Raw genomic sequence first — 18,932 nt, 5'->3', positions numbered from 1 at the left:
ACATACAGACACCCATAGCCAAACAATAGATGGAGCTTGGGGACTCTTATGAAAGAATAAGAGGAAGGATTGCAGCCCTTAAGGAGATAAGAACTCCATAAGAAGACCAACAGAATAAACTAACCTGAACCCTTTGGGCCCTCAGAGACTGAACCACCAACTAAAGAACATAATACATAGCAGATGTGCAGTTTGGTCTTCATGTGGGTCCTGAAGAACTGGAGTGGAAACTATCCCTAAAGCTGTTGTCTGTACATGGGCTCTGTTCTTCTAGCTGGGCTGCCTGGTCTGTCCTCAGTGGAGAAGTGACTAGCATCACAGAGACTTGAAGCATGAGAGTGGGAAGAAACCCAGAGGAGCCCCCAACTACTCAGAGGAGAAGGAGAGGTGGGGTGGGAGAAGTATTGTGGGAGGGGCTGACTGGGAGAGGGGTAGCAAGTGGGATGTAAAGTGAATAAGTAAAAAAATTAAAAATAAATATATGAAATAAATATATGAAAAATTTAATAAATAAGTTAATAAGTAAACTTTTTTCCCCTGAAAAATAGTGAATTGAAACTGGGTCTGTTGACATACAACATTAATTTCAGTGCTTGGGAGGCAGAGGCTGGAGGATCTCTGTGAGTTTGAAGACAGGCTGATCTTCTTTGTGAGTCCCAGGCAAAGCAGGGATACATTGTGAGGTCTTTTTTTTTGTTTGTTTATTTGTTTTGGGGATTTTTTTTTTTAGAGACAGGGTTTCTCTGTATAGCCCTGGATATCCTGTAACTCACTCTATAGACCAAGCTGGCCTCAAACTCAGAAATCTGCCTGCCTCTGCCTCCCAGAGTGCTAGGATTACAGGCGTGCACCACCACCACCTGGCTCACATAGTGAGATCTTGTCTCAAGAAATATAGTAAATTTGGAAAAAGGAATTATGAGTTAATTTTGAAAAGGAAAACATAGTAATATCTGTGATATAAAAAAACAACCACTGACAAATGCTCAATGTTTGAGGAGAAATAATTCTTGTATAATCTCCTGCCCCCTTGCATACACACATGACTAATTTTCAATACCAAACATTAAATGCAGTGAGTAACTTGGATGTTTCACTACTACATGATAACCGTCACTTACACTAACACTAGCATGATTTAGTGATCACATTAAATGCATTAGTTAGTCTCTCACAATTGCAGAAATGTTCTTTGAATGGATGAAAGGACAACCTTGCCATTTCCCTTCCAGTCTGCATCTGTGCTGGGGCAGACCTGTTTATCTGCCCCCTCTGTCAACACTGCAGGTCTGCAGGTTTCCCAGGAGATCTGCTGCAGCCAGGGCCACAGGAGGCAAGCTCTAGACAGAGACACCCAGGCCAGCTAACCCCAGATATAACCAGATGGTGAAAGGCAAACACAAGATCATAACAGAGAGCAGAAAATATACTTTGACACCATCAGAACCCAGCTCTCCCACCACAGCAAGCCCTGGATACCCCAACATTCCTGGAAAGCAGGATAATGACCTAAAATCCTATCTCATGAAGATAATAGAGACCTTTAAGGAAGATATAAATAACTCACTTAAAGAAAGACAAGAAAGCACAGTTAAACATGTAAAACTTTTAAAGAGGAAATAAATGCCTCAAAGAAATACAGGAAAACACACTCAAACAGATGAGGGAGTTGAACAAAGCAGTCTAAGACCTAAAAATGAAAATGGAAACAATAAAGAAATCATAAACCCTGGAAACTGGAAACCTAGGAAAGAGGTCAGGAGTTACAGATGAAAGCATCATCAATAGACTAAAAGAGATAGAAGAGAGAATCTCAGGTGTAGAAGATACCATCAAAGATATTGACACAATGATTAATAAACACATAAATACAACACATAAAAACTCCTAACCCAAAGCATCCAAGAAATCTAGGACAAAATAAAAAGACCAAAACTAAGAATAGTAGGAATAGAAGAGAGCAAAGATTCCCAGCTCAAAGAGCCAGAAAATATCTTCAATGAAATCATAGAAGAAAAGTTCTCCAATGTAAAGAAAGAGGTGGCCATAAATGTACATGAAGTCTACAGAACACCAAATAGATTGGACTAGAAAAGAAAATCCTCCTGTCACATAATAATCAAAACACTAAATGCACAGAACAAAGAAAGAATATTAAAAGCTGTAAGGTAAAAAAGACCAAATAACATATAAAGACAGATCGATCAGAATTATACCAGACTTATCAACAGAGACTCTAAAAGCTAGAAGATCCTGGACAGATGTCGTGCAGACCCTAAGAGACCACAGATGCCAGCTGAGGCTACTATAATCAGCAAAACTCACAATCAACATAGGTGGAGAAACCAAGATATTCCATGACAAAACCAAATTTAAACAATATCTTTCTACTGATCTAACCATTAAGAGGATACTAGAAAGAAAACTCCAGCACAACAATAGTAATTACACCCAAAATTATCATCTCACAACAAACCTAAAAGAAGAAAATCACACACACATAATGCCACCTCAACAACAAACATGACAGGAACTTTCTTTAATATCTTTCAACATCAATGGACTCAATTCCTCAATAGAAAGACATAAACTAACAGACTGGATATGCAAGCAGAATCCAACATTTTGCTGCATACAGGAAACACACCTCAATGACAAAGACAGACACTACTTCAGAGTAAACGGCTAGATAAAACTTTTTTTTAAGTAAATTGTCCCAAGAAACAAGGTGGAGTTGCCATTCTAATATTCTATAAAATAGACTTTCAACCAAAAGTTATCAAACAAGATGGGGAAGGACACTTTATATTTGTCAAATGAAAAAAAAACAAAACACCATGAGAAAGTCTTGATTCTGAACTTCTGTGCCCCAAATGCCAGGGCATCCACATTCATAAAAGAAACTTTGCTAAAGCTCAAAACATACATTGAACCTCACACAAAAACAGTGGGAGCCTTCAACACCCAACTCTCACCAATGGACAAGTCCATGAAACAGAAACTAAACAGAGACACAGTGAAACTAATAGAAGTTATGAACCAAATGGATTTAACAGATATTTACAGAACATTTCACTCTAAAACAAAAGAATATACATTCTTCTCAGTATCTCCTGGTACCTTCTCCAAAACTGACCATATAATCTGCCACAAACTCCTCAACAGATACAAAGAGATTGAAATAATCCCATGCATCCTATCAGATAACCATGGACTAAAGCTGGTCTTCAATAACAACAAAACAACAGAAAACCCACATACCTATGGAAACTGAACAACTCTCTATTCAATGATAACTTGGTCAGGGAAGAAATAAAGGAAGAAATCAAAGACATTTTAGAATTCAATGAAAAAGAAGACACAGCATATCCAAACTTATGGGACACAATGAAAGCAGTGCACGGAGGAAAATTCATAGCACTAAGTGCCCTCATAAATAAACTAAAGAGGTCCTCCATTAACAACATAACTGCACACTTGAAATCCCTAGAACAAAGAGAAACTAATGTTCCCAGCTGGAGTAGATGGCAGGAAATAATCAAACTCAGGGCTGAAATCAACCAATTAGTAACAAAGAGACTAATACAAAGAATCAGCAAAACCAAAATCTGGTTCTTTGAGAAAAATCAACAAGATAGATAAGGAAGAAGATACGCTTAATCCTCAAGAGACTTGAGGCTCCAGGGAGTGAGGAGGCCTGATGGAGACGGAGCATCCTCTCAGTGACGGGGGCAGGGAGTGTGGAGGAAGAATGGGATGAGGAAATCTGGAAGGGGTAAATTGGAGAATAATGGGTGGATTGTAATAAAGAAAAGAAAGCAGGCTTTCAGAGACTGAAATTTATGAAATGAAAATGAAGATAGCACTTCATTTTATGAGGCTCATGCCTAGAAATCGATATAGGAATGTTTAGCAAGGTTTTTAAAATGAACTTCCAACAGATATAAGAAAAAATATTAATATGTCCAGCTTTGGATCTGCTGATAGGAATATCATACTTTAGTTTAATTTTTATTTTGCTTTTAAGAACCTCAGGGATCTTTTTACTGTGTTTTTTTTAAATTTTCTCTTTTAATGGACACATAGTTGTATACACTTGTGGGATGTAGTGTGACATTTTAGTAGTGTTTATAATGTGTATGACAATTTAGTATATGATGTAATGTAACAATCAGATTAGAGGTACTGGCATCACCACAAATATTCATCATTTCATACATACATACTATATATGTATATATATACATATACATATATGTGTGTGTGTGTGTCTGTGTGTGTGTGTGTGTTTTCATGTCTATGGGTGGATTACTCTTAGAGCGATGCTAACACACTTTCTCAGTTCAGACTGTCAATGAGAGCAAATACAGCTATACTTAGATTGTACAGTTTTATAGATTACATTATCCCAAATCACCAACAGCAGGAAAAACTGATTCAGCAACTCACTTAATTTCTGTATTAGTTTATGCATTCTGGTGACAGAGCAGCCAACCTCGTGGTATTCAGTTTAAGCCAGGGATAGGGGTGGGGGATTGACAAGTTGAGGGTGATTTTCTTTTTTTAGAGTTTTATATGGTATAAACTATCATATAGCTATCTTGACATTTGTTATGTTACAATTTAGAAAAACTGGAGAAAAGGGGGGAATATTTCTAAATATACTCACTCTCTTTGAAGAGGATTTTGCAGGAGTTCACCATTTTCCAAGATGAGTGAAACAAGAACTGAGTCATGTAAACACTGGTATTAATACTGGTTGGATATTTTTTTTTTTTGGTGTGGTTATAGTTAATGAAGATCCATGCCAATCTTGGTCTAATAAAAACAGGGTCAAGTGCACTGAGGCAAAAGTAGAGCTGCTGGTCAATGAGAATTGAAGTAAAGAAGCTTCCAAGGGACTACCAGACCCCTGCCATCTGCCCGGGGAGAGCATCTACCATGCCTGGGGTACCTACATCATCTTCCAGGAGCTACAAAGGATTGTGTTCTCCACTCTGGGGCTAGAACAGCAGGAACTGTTTGGAGTATTCCAGCAGGGCTAATGGGCTTGTGTATGAGCACTCTGCATATCATCACGGCTCATTTTTGTCTCTTGCTTTTCAGTAGCCATGAACCAAGGTTCTTTATTTAAATGGAAATCAAACTACTATGATTTCCAAAGCAAAATGCCCAAGGGAAAAAACTAAATGTCCTTTGGGTAGGGGAAATTGGGAAACAGAGACAAACATGTTTTGATCTTTTGAAATCCCCCTGAAACTCAGCAAATAACTGTTTATAATTCAGCTATCAATTACTGACTTTTACAATGAGTCATATTTCATACACAGCATCTTATTCAAATCCATAAGTCCTATTATTAAAATTTTATGGGTAAAATACTGAGAGTAACAAAATTCAAGGTTATATCCTCAAGACATTATATAATTAGAATTCAACACTATCATCTACCTCACAGTAATACCTGGATTTACCTGGATTTTTCTGAATATTATTTTTACAGTTTAGAGAATTTGAGTCAAGAGTAGCAGAACCCAAGGAACTGTCCTAAGAGGAAGGTGAGAAAGTGAGGGAGAAGAAAAAAAGCAGTAACAGGGTGTTCCTCAGTAAGTGCCCAGGGGTATTACTGGGACCATCATCCAGTCACTGAGATTTAACTAGTTACAGTTAATGTCAAAGGTTAAAATGACCTATTTCTTCACCAAGGTTACTTTCAAAAGGTCTACTGCATTTTTAGATAGGTCTTTTGGGGGCACAAAACCACTGTTAATGTATAGCAGGGGAGATGGTAACCATTGGAATCCTCTTCAATGTGACATGGAAAGCAGAGGTGAAAGAGGAAGCCAGTTACGGGGAGAGCTCACTCATCTCATTTGTCCTCTGGTGCCTAATTTTCATGGAGTAGCTGTCTCTGTAAGTTTGAAGGCCTGCATTACCATGGCCCTCTGACCCCATGCTCCCTTTCCATGGACTTATGACAATCAAAGAATTATAGCCCATCTGACTGCTTTTAGAGTCATTTGATCTGGAGAGGACACATGCACAGGTCTAGTTCCATATTCTCTGTTTCCAAAGGGAAAACCGGAGGCCAGAGTTTTTCGAAATGGCATAGCCAGCTAGTAACACAGATTGGTAATAAATGAGTATGGATACATTTCTTTGCTTACATAGAACTTTCACTTTTGATGAATAATTTTCTCATATATTTAATTTGAATGAACAATCACAGCAATCCCTCAAAGTAGACATGGGATTGTTTCCCATGTATGTGAGAAAAACAAGCCTTCAAGGAACAGGCAAGGCCAATTCACAACAAAGCCAGAACCTAATTTCAAATAATGGAAGCTGGTAGCAGACAATTTGAGTTGGAGTTTGACTCTAGCATTTAGAGCTATGTGTCTTTGAATATATACTATCTCAAAACCCAAATATTCTTACCTAATGTGAGGCTAAAAGTAATAACTAATTAGCAGAATAGCTCTTTAGTTAGAATGAACTTGAATAAAAAAATACTAAGCAGAAAAATTACATTACAAAGATGTAGTAAACAGTACAGTAGTAACAAAAATAGACTTAAAGCAGTAGGCAGAGACCAGAATTTAGCCCTGACATACATATTTGCCTGATGTGCAGTAAGAGCTCCAGGAAGAGACCAGAATTTAGCCCTGACATACATATTTGCCTGATGTGCAGTAAGAGCTCCAGGAAGAGATAACATGCAAAGAATCATTCCTTCAATACAGAGCATTTGGAAAACTATGTTTCCATATGCAAAACAAGCAAATGTGCTTCCTTATCTTAAAACCACACAAGTATCCGTTCAAACTGATCTTTAAGAGTCTTATGTGCAGGATGATACAAAGAAAAGGGAGATCATCTTCAACAAATGGTGCTTGTCTAATTGGATGTCTACACATAGAGGAATGAAAATAGATCCATATTTATCACCATGCACAAAATTCAAGTGGAGGTGGATCAAAGAGTTCAACAAAACACCACATACACTAAATCTGATAGAATAGAAAGTGGGGAATAGCCTGAAACTCGTTGGTGCAGGAGAGAACTCCCTGAACAGAACACCAATGACTCAGGTACTAACATCAACAATTAATAAGTGGTACCTTATGAAACTGAAAAGCTTCTCTAAGTCAAAAGACACTGCCAATAGGACAAAAACAGCAGCCTCCACACAAAGTGCAAAAATTGTCACCAACCTGCCACCTGACCAAGGGCTAATATCCAAAATATATAAAGAATTCAAGAAGTTAAGACACCAACAACCCAAATAACCCAATTAAAAATGGGATACAGAGTTAAACAGAGAATTCTCAACAGAGGAATTTCATATAAGTATGAAATATATAAAGTATAATACATACTTTATTTACATTTTAAGTGATTTTCCCTTTTCTGGATCCCCTCTTCCCGAAAGTCCCATAAGCCCAATAGAGGAATTTCTAATGGCCAAGAAACATTAAAGAAATGTTCAACATTCTTAGACATCAGGGAAATGCAAATCAAAATGACTCTGAGACTCTACCCTAAACCCATCAGAATAGGTGAGGTCAAAAACTCAAGGGTCAACACGTGCTGGTAAGGATGCAGAGCAAAGGGAACACTCTGACATTGCTGATGGGAGTGCAAGCTGGTATAACCATTCCTGAAATCAATTTGGCTGTTTCTCAGAAAACTGGAAATAGTTCTACCTCAAGACCCAGCTATACACCCCTGGGCATATACCTAAAAGATGCTGCACCATCCTACAATTTCACTTGATCAACTGTGTTCTTAGTAGCTTTATTTGTAGTAGCCAGAAACTGGAAACAACCCAGAAGTCCCTCGACAGAAGAATGTATAAGGAAAATCTGTTTAATTTACATAATGGAACACTAGTCAGCAGTTAAACACAAGGACATCATGAATTTTTCAGGCAAATGGCTGGAACCTGAAAATGTCATCCAGAGGAAACCCAGACCCCCAAAGGACATGCATTACAGTATATACTCACTGATAAGTGAATATTAACCATAAAGTAGAGGATAACCATGCTACAATTCATAGACCCAAGGAAGCCAAATAATGACAGTCCTTGGGAAGGTGGCTGAATCTCTCTCAGAAGGAGAAATAAAATAGATACTGGAGATGCATGAAGGGAGGGAACTGGATGGGACAGGGGATGGGGAGGGGTATGATGTGTGTGGGGGATCAGGTGTAGGGAGAGCAGGGGGAGAGATGACAGAAATCAGTGGTGTGCCTGTGAGTGGGGAGGCTCTCCAGGATGTGTCAGAGACCTAGGTTCAGTTGAGGCCCCAGGAGTCTATGAGGGTGACTAGTTGAGAATCCTAGCGATGAGGGATAAGGAGCCTGAAGTGGCCACCTCCTATAGCCAGGCAGGACTTCCAGTGGAGGGATAAGGACAGCAAACCACCCAAATAAACTTTGACCCAAAAAGTGTCCCACTTACAAGATGTACAGGGACAGAGATGGAGCAGAGACTGAGGGAATGCCTAACCAATGACTGGCCCAAATTGAGACCCACCCCAAGGGCAAGAACCACTTCCTGACACTAATAAAAATACTCGGATATGCTTGCAGACAGGATTCTAGCATAACTGTCCTCTGAGAGGCTCCATCCAGCAGCCAATGGAAACAGAAGCAGAGACCCACAGCCAAACATTAGATGGAGCTTGGGAGTCTTGTGGAAGAGTTGAGAGAAGGATTGAGGGATCCAAAGAGGACAGGGACTCCACTGAGTCAACCAACCTGGTCCCTCGGGGGCTCCTAGAGACTGAACTACCAACCAAAGAGGGAGCATGGGCTAGACCCAGACCCCTCACATTTGTAGCAGATACAGCTTCGTCTTCGTGTGGGTCCCCTAACAATTAGAGCAGGGGCGATCTCTGAATCTGTTGCTTGCCTGTGGATCCTGTTCCCCTAACTTGTCTTGGTTGCCTTGTCTTGCCTCAGCAGGAGAGGATGTGTCTAGTTCTGCTGTGACTTGATGTGTCAGGGTGGGGTGATACTGGTGTGTGTGTGAGCTCCCCCTTCTCAGAGGAGGAGAGGGAGGAGTGAGGGAAGGATGTGTGAGCTGGGTATTGGGAGGAGAGGGAATGTAAAGTTGTAAAGTGAATACATAAATTAAAGAAAAAAAATAAAGACCTGACACTGAAAGTTTCTATGAAGAGAAGAAAATCTTTAAGGACAACTCCAATTCCTTGATGATGATGATGTCTTGGAAGTTTCAGAGAAGTTCAGGTTCAAAATGCAGAAGCGTATAAGAAAGACTACAGTAGGGATTGAACCTAAAATGCCCCCACATGCCCATATTTGGACACTTGCCCCTGTGCTGCTAGAGCTGTTTGTGAGGTTGTGAAATCTTTAGGACAGGAAGTTCCACTGGCATATATTGGCCACTGTGGGACAGTTCTTTGCAGGTCATATCTGGCTCTTATCTATTTCAACCTAGCCTTGTGTTCCAAAGCTGGTCAGTCACTGTCATGTGACCTGTGCTCATGCACTGTCTGCCATACCTTCTCTACCATAATGTGCTGAACCTATGGTTTAAAGGGAACCTTTCCCTCCCGAAGTTACTTGTGTGGGATACTTTGTCACAGGACAAGAAAGGGAATATACTGTGGGTCTAAAAGCTTCTGCACAAGAAAGGAAGCAATACAGTGGAAAGGTAAGCTAGACACTAATGGGGAGGCATTGTGCCCTCGGTAAAGGGCAACTCCATTAAACTATATGTGTATATGTGCAGATTTTATTAGGCTTCTATGATAGTAGTTTTCAATATGACTTTTCCAAAGGTTTTTAGTATTAGGTAGCCCTTCACATTCCCTCCTCTGCCCTGCCCTCCCATTTAATCCTTAATGTTCCACTGTTTCTTCCCCTTTCTTAATACCTACACCCAATCTTCCTTCCTTGAAACTCCTTCCATGACTCTTACTCATTTCCTAAATTGTATGAATAATCCAATTAAAATACTCATATCTAAACATTTGGAAGTAACATGCACATATGAGAGAGAACATGTGGAGTGTGTCTTTTTGGATCTGGCTTACCTCCATCAGAATGATTATTTACATCTCCATCCATTTACCTGAAAACATTTTAATTTCATTTTTCTTTACAGCTAAATAAAATACCACATGTGACATATGTTTACTGTTCATCAGTTGATGGACATCTTGGCTGTTGGTTATTGGTAATAGAACAGCTATGAACATGGATGGGTAGGTATTCCTATAGTAGGATATAGAGCTCAGCAGTTATAGCTGGATCATGTGCTATTTTGAGCTTTTGAGCAGCCTCAACACCAATTTCCACAGTGATGGCACTAAGTTTCGCTCTCACCAGCAGCAAAATAGTGTTTTCATTTCCACATCTACACCAGCTTTATCTTAATTGTTTTTGAACATTCTGACTATGCTAAAATAAAATCTCAAAGATGTTCTAATTTGTGTTTTCCTGATGGATAAGAATGATGAACATTCTAGAAAATATTTCTTACCCAATTGTGTTTCTTCATTTGGGAATTCCATGTTTAGTTCCCTGTCCCTATTCCTCCTCCTCCTCCTCCTCCTCCTCCTCCTCCTCCTCCTCCTCCTCCTCCTCCTCCTCCTCCTCCTCCTCCTCCTCCTCCTCCTCCTCCTCCTCCTCCTCCTCCTCCTCCTCCTCCTCTTCTTCTTCTTCTTCTTCTTCTTCTTCTTCTTCTTCTTCTTCTTCTTCTTCTTCTTCTTCTTCTTCTTCTTCTTCTTCTTCTTCTTCTTCTGTTTTTTTCTTCTCTTATATAATACATCCAGACCAAAGCTTCCCCTCCCACCACTTCCCCCAGTTGCTCCCCTCTTCCCCAAATCCCAAACCAACCCTTCTAATCCCCTATCCTGGTCTCTCCCCAGAAAGGAGCAGGCATCTCAGGGACATCAACTGCACATGGCACAACAACTGAGCCAAAAGAAACCCTTACATCAAGGCTGAGTGTGGCAACCCAATAGGAGGAAAAATGTCTCAAAATCAGGCAAAAGAGTCAGAGATATGTTAATCTCCACTGTTAGGAGTTCCCCAAAACACAAAGCAAATAATCATATCATATATACAGAGGACCAAGCACTCCCTGCAGTGAGAATCAGGAAGTCTTGTGGAAGAATTGGGGGGTAGAAGTGACTGAGTTGGATGGCTCATGGACACCACAAGAAGACCCACAGAGTTAACTAACCTGGGCCCATGGGGGCTCACAGAACTTCCAAAAAAGGAGCATGCAGGAGCTGGACCTAGATCCCCTACACATTTGTAGCAGATGTGCAGCTTGGTCTTCAGGTGGTTCTTCTAACAACTGGAGTGAGGGCTATCTCTCGCTCTGTCACCTGCCATTGGATCCCCTTCTCCTAACTGGATTGTCTGGTTGGGCCTCAGTGGGAGAGGGTATGCTTAGTCCTGCTTGGACTAGATGGCCCAGGGTGAGGTGGTACCCAAGAGGGACTTCCCATTCTCTGAGAAGAGAAGGTAATGGGGAGAGGGATTTGTAAGGGTGGGACTGTGAGGAGAGGAGGGAGGGGACTGTAAAGTGATGCAATTGGATGTAAAGTGAATAAAAAGTAATTGAATAAAAGAGGAAATGTTATAGGAGAAAGTTTTTGTTTTAATCCCAGGTGTGAGATATGGGGCTGCTTCACAGCATCTGACTATGATTTGTCTTGTGCTCTGGCAAAGGGGTAATTTTGCCAGCAGAAGACAGTTTATATTTGGAGTTCTAGGGACTCTCCAGAGAGTGTAAAAACACCTCTCCCCCAAGAGACATGGCAGCTGCAGCTGCTACTGTTGTTGTTTGCTGGACTGCTGGACTGCTGGACTGCTGGATTGCTGGATTGCTGGATTGCTGGATTGCTGGATTGCTGGATTGCTGGATTGCTGGATTGCTGGATTGCTGGATTGCTGGATTGCTGGATTGCTGGATTGCTGGATTGCTGGATTGCTGGATTGCTGGATTGCTGAATTCATGAATTGCTGGATTCCTGCACTGCTGGATTACTGGATTGCTGGTTGGAGATATCTTGATAAGGAAGATCAAACTTGCCCCAAGGAACATGACAGCCTTAATCAGCAGGAAGTAGTCTAACAAGATCGAAGCTCTCTTTCCCTCTAACTTTCTCTCCTAACTTAGTGATGAGGATTTGGAAGGGTGGAGTAGGGTTGGAAGGGAGAGAGGTAAAAGAACCCAATTAAGTGATCAGAAGTCCAGTTACATCTCCCCTTCCAAGGGATTCCCCAAGCTCTGAGGGAAGGGACCTGATGGAGACCTTCAGCCTGGGATCTCTCTAATGTTTGACTGTAGGACTTTGCATCCATTCCCACTAGTTGTTGGAGGCAGCATCTTTGATGACAACTGGACTAGCATTGATCTGTCATAGGGAATCATTCATTGACTTTTTTTTTTCACCAGTCCGTGTTTGGTCCTAGTTTCTGGGCTATCTGGTTCCTGGTCTTGTTCATTTGTTTGTTTGTTTCTATTTTTTTTCTTTTGGAGGTAGAGGTTGCCATAATGGGTATGAAGGGGCCAGAGATGAGTGGGATTGGAGGATGAGATTGGAGATGAATGGGATTGGAGTGTGATGTGAAATTCACAAAGAATCAATAAAAAGTTAAAAACAAACAAACAAAAGCCTTGCAGTGGAAGCTTCAGTATGTTACAGTGTGTCACACAGTATACCCTTTTGCCCAAACAACATTACTTGCAAATGCTCATTGCAAATGAGTCATTCAAGGCCTCCTCTGGCTTCTGCTACACTATCAATACTGGAACTTCCAAGTTACAGTATTGTGACAGATTGTCCAATTCTGGACTTCAAAGTCACAGGGACTTCTCTCAGAAACCCTATTGTTGCCCTGTGTTATGGAGATTCTGCAGCTTTGGATCTGTAGGATGGCCCCTTCATGCACTCCTGCAGTTCATAGATGGGGCGAATATTACAGTGGGCCAATTCAAAGCCCTGGATCTGGGCCTAGGTGATAGCTAGGTTGTTCAGCCACAAGCTCTCCTGTTCCCACCCCACCAGGGCCAGCAGGTGGTCTTAGCTCAACTATGGTTAGGTACACAAAACCTGTGTAGAGTTAGCAGGCTCTTGATGCAAATCCCTCAGAAACCTGTGGGAGATGCACAGGGCTTTATGAGGTCCTTGGGTTTCTGGGGCCTGTAAGAGTGGGTGATGCTATCTAAGAGAGGTGTATCACTCTGTGGTCCTTGAGTCCTTAAGTCTATTGTCTGAGAGTTACACACACACACACACACACACACACACACACACACACGCACATGTGTGTGTGTGTGTGTGTGTGTGTGTGTGTGTGTCTTAGTCAGGGTTTCTATTCCTGCACAAACATCATGAACAAGAAGCAAGTTGAGGAGGAAAGGGTTTATTCAGCTTACACTTCCACGTTGCAGTTCATCACTAAAGGAAGTCAGGACTGGAACTCAAGCAGGGTTGGAAGTAGGAGCTGATGCAGAGGCCATGGAGGGATGTTTCTTACTGACTTGCTTCCCCTGGCTTGCTCAGCCTCCTCTCTTATAGAACCCAAGAACACCAGCCCAAAGGTGATACCACCCACAAAGGGCCCTCCCCACTTGATCACTAATTGAGAAAATGCCCCACAGCTGGATCTCATGGAGGCACTTCCCTAACTAAAGCTCCTTTCTCTGTGATAACTCCAGCCTGTGTCAAGTTGACACACAAAACTAGCCAGTACAACATACATATGTATATTAGTGTTTTGATGAGGATCACTGTTTGTTCCTTCCTCTCCAATTCCTCCCTTACCCCCTCCACCAGCATCCCGCAACATATCATGTATTCCTTTTGAAACCTGCTGAATCCACTTTGTGATTCCAGTATAGGCATGGGTGTAGAGCCTCCTACTGGAGCATGGGTAGCCTTTCAGGGGCCTCATACTTGAAAAATCAACTAAATCTCCCATTTAAGGGAGAATTAGTTGCCAATTGGTCCTCATCTAGGAGTGGGAACTCATTATTACCTCCCAGTACTTGATGAGATTGTGTCTGGCTTGCTCTGGTGGAGGTTTTGTGCCTACAGTCATGGCTGCCTATGAGTTTCTGTGTGCCGTTGCTCTGTTGTGTCTGGAAGACCCTACCTGGCTGTAATCATTCATTGTTCCTTCCTCTTATGACCTATTTAGTGAAAGTATTTTCATGAAGAATTCTTATTAAGGATTGGACTTAGCAAATGTTAGAAAGATTTCGAAATCATGGTTGTACATTTCATTAATTGAAGGTCTGATGTATAATATGAATTTAATATGAATAATTTTTTACTTTTCAGAGATACTTTATGCCTTATGTATTACTGTTATTGCCATTTAATAGATGGAAATACTGTGGTTTGGGGAAATGTATACAAGTACAAAAATCAGTAAGTAGCAAAGCCAGAAATCCACCACCAAAAAGTTGTAAAATTTGCATTTATTTGTGTGTGTGTATGTGTGTGTTTGTGTGTGTCTGTGTTGGAGAGAGGGCTGACTTTAGATTTCAGCTCGCTCTGCACACCATGTGGGCCCAGAAGTTAATGTTGTAAGTTTCATTCAAGTACCCTCACTGAATGAAGAATCTTGTCAGTCCTCAACACATATTTTATTTTGTGATATCAATACCCAAGCTTGCGATAAAGATAAATCATTCTTTTCCTGAATTTTAGTTTCTTATCATAATTTGATGGATAACTTGGTGCCTTGATTTCTTCACTTATGGATACTGAAAATGGTAGGTCTATTAGAGTTTCTGTATTATTAATTCACAATAGATATTTGAAAAACTGTGTATGTATATTTATATAAAATCAAGCATTTTCTATGTTTTATACAGTTCATTTATTGATATCAAGTCATATAATCAGCTCATCATTCTATCTTGGGCAAATCCCTTAACATCTCTGATTTCAAGTTTGTCACCTAGAAATTGAGTTTTGGGGACTAGCAGACACCTATGTCCCTTGCAAATCAGTGCCTCCAAGGTCAGGCATGTTATGATCTGGTGTCATAATAGAATCACAGGGGAAGTTAGGAATTGATGCACATGGCTAACTGGGCCTTTAATTATTAGAAAAATCTCCATGACACCCATGATGCCAGAGAACACGTGTCTGTCGTATATTTTCTCTAATTGCCTTTGCTTTTCACTTGGGCTCTAACAGCATATTTAGAGGATTCCCCAGTGCTGCTGTCTCACTTGGTGAGCAGACAGCCAGGTTAATGGCCCAAAGCATCCATTAGGAATATGCTAGTGTCCCTCCTGGAAAATTACTTGAAATACTGGCAGTTTCAACATTTGGCATGAACTCTGTCTTCCTGCAGTGTGTGGATGAAGGTCAGAGGGTAAGACTTTCAGTTGGAATCAGCTATCTCAAAGTCCTTCATTTTTACAGGAGGACTAGTAAGATTTATGGGGAGTAGCCTTCCCTGTTTTTCTCTAAGCTCCTCTCTAACTTCCACACCCTGCATATTTTCCCTCAGTTTCTCTTTGTCCTTACCCAAATGTTAGGTTATTCAGAGAAAAAAATATATTCTATGTTTAAAATTTCAGGTCTGTGTCTGGGGTGAGAGGTTCTTATTGAATTCTTAAGTATGCACCTTGGATTCTGTTACTTTCAGTCTTCTATGCATTAAAATGGGGAGAATCAGGTCATCTGGGGCCAAATGAGATTATCTGTAAAGTTTGGATGATGTTAAAAGCCAGAAGTTGAGATCTGGATCGACAGTAAGAGTTGGCTGAGTTTCAGATTTCCTAAGATCAAAGCCTGCTTGTCCACTTATCTCAACCTTTCCTTTTTCCTGGGAATCTTTTCATTGCTTTTTTCCTCACCAGGGTGATGTCTCTGAAATAATAGGAATTATATTCTATTTAGATGCAGAGCTTTGGTTCATGACTTTCAGTTGTAAGAGACAAATCAAGTTTTTTTAAAATTAATTAATTAATTACTTATTTTACATTTCATATTTTATGATCTCTCCACCCTCAGACTGTCCATATCCAATACTTCCTCACCCCTCTGTCTCCACATGGTTGTCCATACCACCCACACCACCTGACCTCTAAACTCTCTGGGGCCTCCAGTCTCTTGAGGGTTAGGTGCATAATCTCTGAATGAACACAGACCTGGAATCCTCTCCTGTATGTGTGTTGGGGGCCTCATATCAGTTGGTGTATGCTGCCTGTTTGGTGGTCCAGTGTCTGAGAGATCTTGGGGGTCCAGATTAATTGAGACTGCTGGTCTTCCTCAGGGTTGCCCTTCTCCTCAGCTTCTTTCAACCTTTCCCTAATTCAACAACACGAGTCAGCTGCTTCTGTCAATTGGTTGAGTGAAAATATCTGTCTGCATCTGACTCTTTCATCTACTTGTTGGGTCTTCTGGAGTGGGGTCATGCTAGGTCCCTTTGTGTGAGTGCTCTATAGTGTCAGTAATAGTGTGAGGCCTTGGGACCTCCCCTTGAGCTGGATCCCACTTTGGGTCTGTCTCTGGGCCTTCTTTTCCTCAGGCTCCCCTCCATTTCAATCCCTGTAATTCTTTCAGACAGGAACAATTATGGGTTAGAGTTGTGATTGTGGAATGGCCCCCCTCTCCCTCATTTGATGCCCTGTCTTCCTGCTGGAGGTGGGCTCTATGAGTTCCCTCCCCCTACTATCGGGCATTTCATTTAAGGTCCCTATCTCCCGTTGAGTCCTGAGAGTCTCTCCCGTCTGAGGTCTCTGGTACATTCTGGAGTGTTCCCTCAATTTCCTACCTCCTAAAGTTGCCTGTTTCCATTCTTTCTGCTGGCCCTCAGGGCTTCAGCCCTTTTCCCTCACTCAATACCAGATCAGTTTCTGCTCCCCTCCCCAAAATTCCCTCTGGTCCACTTTTCATCCCAGGTCCCTCTTTCCCTCCCCACTGTGATTGCTTTGTTCTCCCTCCCAAGTGGTAATGGGGTGTCCTCACTTGGATGCTTCAGCTTGTTGATCTTTTTGAGGTCTGTGGGCTGTGTCTTGGGTATCCATCATTTTTTTAAATATCTACTTATTAGTGAGTACATACCCTACTAATGTCCCTTTGAGAGAGTTACCTCACTCAGGATGATATTTTCTAATTTCATCCATTTGTTTGCCAAACTCAGGATGTCCTCATCCTGAGTAGTATTCCATTGTGCAAATGAACTACATTTTCTGTATCCGTTCTTTTGTTGTGGGACATCTGGGTTGATTCCAGCTTCTGGCTATCACAAATAAGGCTGCTATGAACATAGTGGAACACATGCCTCTGTGGCATGATGGGGCATCTTTTGGGTATAATCCCAAGAGTAGTATAGCTGGGTCTTCATGGTAAATATATTTCTAATCTTCTGAGGAACCTCCAGATTGGTTTCCAGATTGGTTGTACCAGTTTGCAATCCCACCAACAATGGAGGAGTGTTCCTCTTTCTCTATATCCTCTCCAACATTTGTTGTCACCTGAGGTTTTGCTCTTAGTCATTCTGATTAGTATAAGGTGGAATCTCAGGGTCGTTTTGATTTGCATTTCTCTGATCACTAAGGGCTTTGAACATTTCTTTAGGTGCTTCTTAGCCATTTGAGATTCCTCAGTTGTAAAATCTTGGTTTAGTTCTATACCCCATTTTTTGATTGAGTTGTTTGGTTTTTTGGTGATTAGCTTCTTGAGGTCTTTATATATTTTGGATATTAGCCCTAGTACTAGTCTAAGTGCCCACTCCAGACACAGGTAGTGCTGGTCTAAGTGTCCACTCCAGGCACAGGTAGTACTGGTCTTTGTGCCCTTTAAGTTTCTCTTAATCACATCATTTTCTTTACTCAGCAACCTGCATTTATCTTATTATTCCAGCACATTTCTTTATACTGGTCATGTTTTTTATTATATTAGAATTGGTAAGCTCTATCTCCTCAGCTAAATCTTAAATATTTTTTCTACTTTAACTGTCTTGGGAGATATTGTACACACACAGAACATTAACAAAAAGAGTGAGTATGTTTATGTATTTCCTCTGTTACAACATTTAAATAAATTAATGTGGAATATTACTAAGAATAAGAGTAGTAGTTCACAATTTTCATTCTTTCCTGAGAATAGTAGGCTACATAGAATATGACTAAGTGTGTCTGCCCATCTCACTAGAATGCTGTGAGATATTGACATAAATTTCAACCATCTTGGGTCTTTCACTCATTTTTATTGAACTGACCAATTAAACTGGTGTTTAAGAATGTTACCTGTGTGAGTTCATAATTTCAAAATGTTTCCTTCATCTTAACTTAGCTTGGATGAACTGAGAAACTACATTGTTTATTTTAAGAATAAACAGGAAGGACTTGCAAGCTAATGAAACCACAAGGGAAATTCAGCAAAAGTAAGATTTTTGAGTTTTCAGGGAGAAGTTGAATAGGACCAGTTGATAACACACTCAACATATCCTTGTGAATGGATGCACGTGCGAGTGAACACAACACTTACCACTGAGGAGAAAGTCTCCCTCAGTCCCCCATCCTTAGCACTGTCTCCTAGATGGCACGTGGTGGAGGAAAACAAACGCAGCAATGCCATTCTGCAGGATGAGTGGGAGTTAGAAAAATGATATGAGATAGAAATCAATATTTTAATAACAATTTCTTAATTATTTATTGTTATTGGTTTTTTATTGTTATTGTTATTTATTTATTGTTATCTTAGTTATTGAAACCTAGCTCAGACAATGTTTGTAGGACCTAGTTTGTCTAAGGGTCCTTGATATCGCATCTTCTTGTACCATAACTGCATTTTACAGAGGGAGTTGATGACAGCAAGAACAACTGCTAACATTGCTAGAACTCTGCTGTGTTATCCACTTTACATTATTCAGTCTCTTGAGCAGTTCTAGGATGGGCAGTTTCGTCATCTCCA

General features: G+C 40.7%; 1 protein-coding gene across 3 annotated transcripts in view; it reads right to left on the bottom strand.

Annotated features, from left to right (window-relative positions):
* Positions 1–18,932, bottom strand: part of Dtx4 (deltex E3 ubiquitin ligase 4) — an 852,074-nt gene that overhangs the window by 461,001 nt on the left and 372,141 nt on the right. Inside the window, exon 10 of one of the 3 annotated variants that reach the window (XR_007978950.1) lies at positions 786–814. The exons of the other annotated variants lie outside the window; for them this stretch is intronic. The gene's annotated coding sequence lies outside the window, so the exon portion shown is untranslated. Of the gene's footprint in view, positions 1–785; positions 815–18,932 lie in introns of those variants that run through there. 3 annotated transcript variants of the gene reach the window in all.

Source organism: Apodemus sylvaticus, chromosome 1 (genome assembly GCF_947179515.1).
Source record: "Apodemus sylvaticus chromosome 1, mApoSyl1.1, whole genome shotgun sequence".
Taxonomy (NCBI): Eukaryota; Metazoa; Chordata; class Mammalia; order Rodentia; family Muridae; genus Apodemus; species Apodemus sylvaticus.
This window is presented reverse-complemented; position numbering and strand designations above follow the sequence as displayed.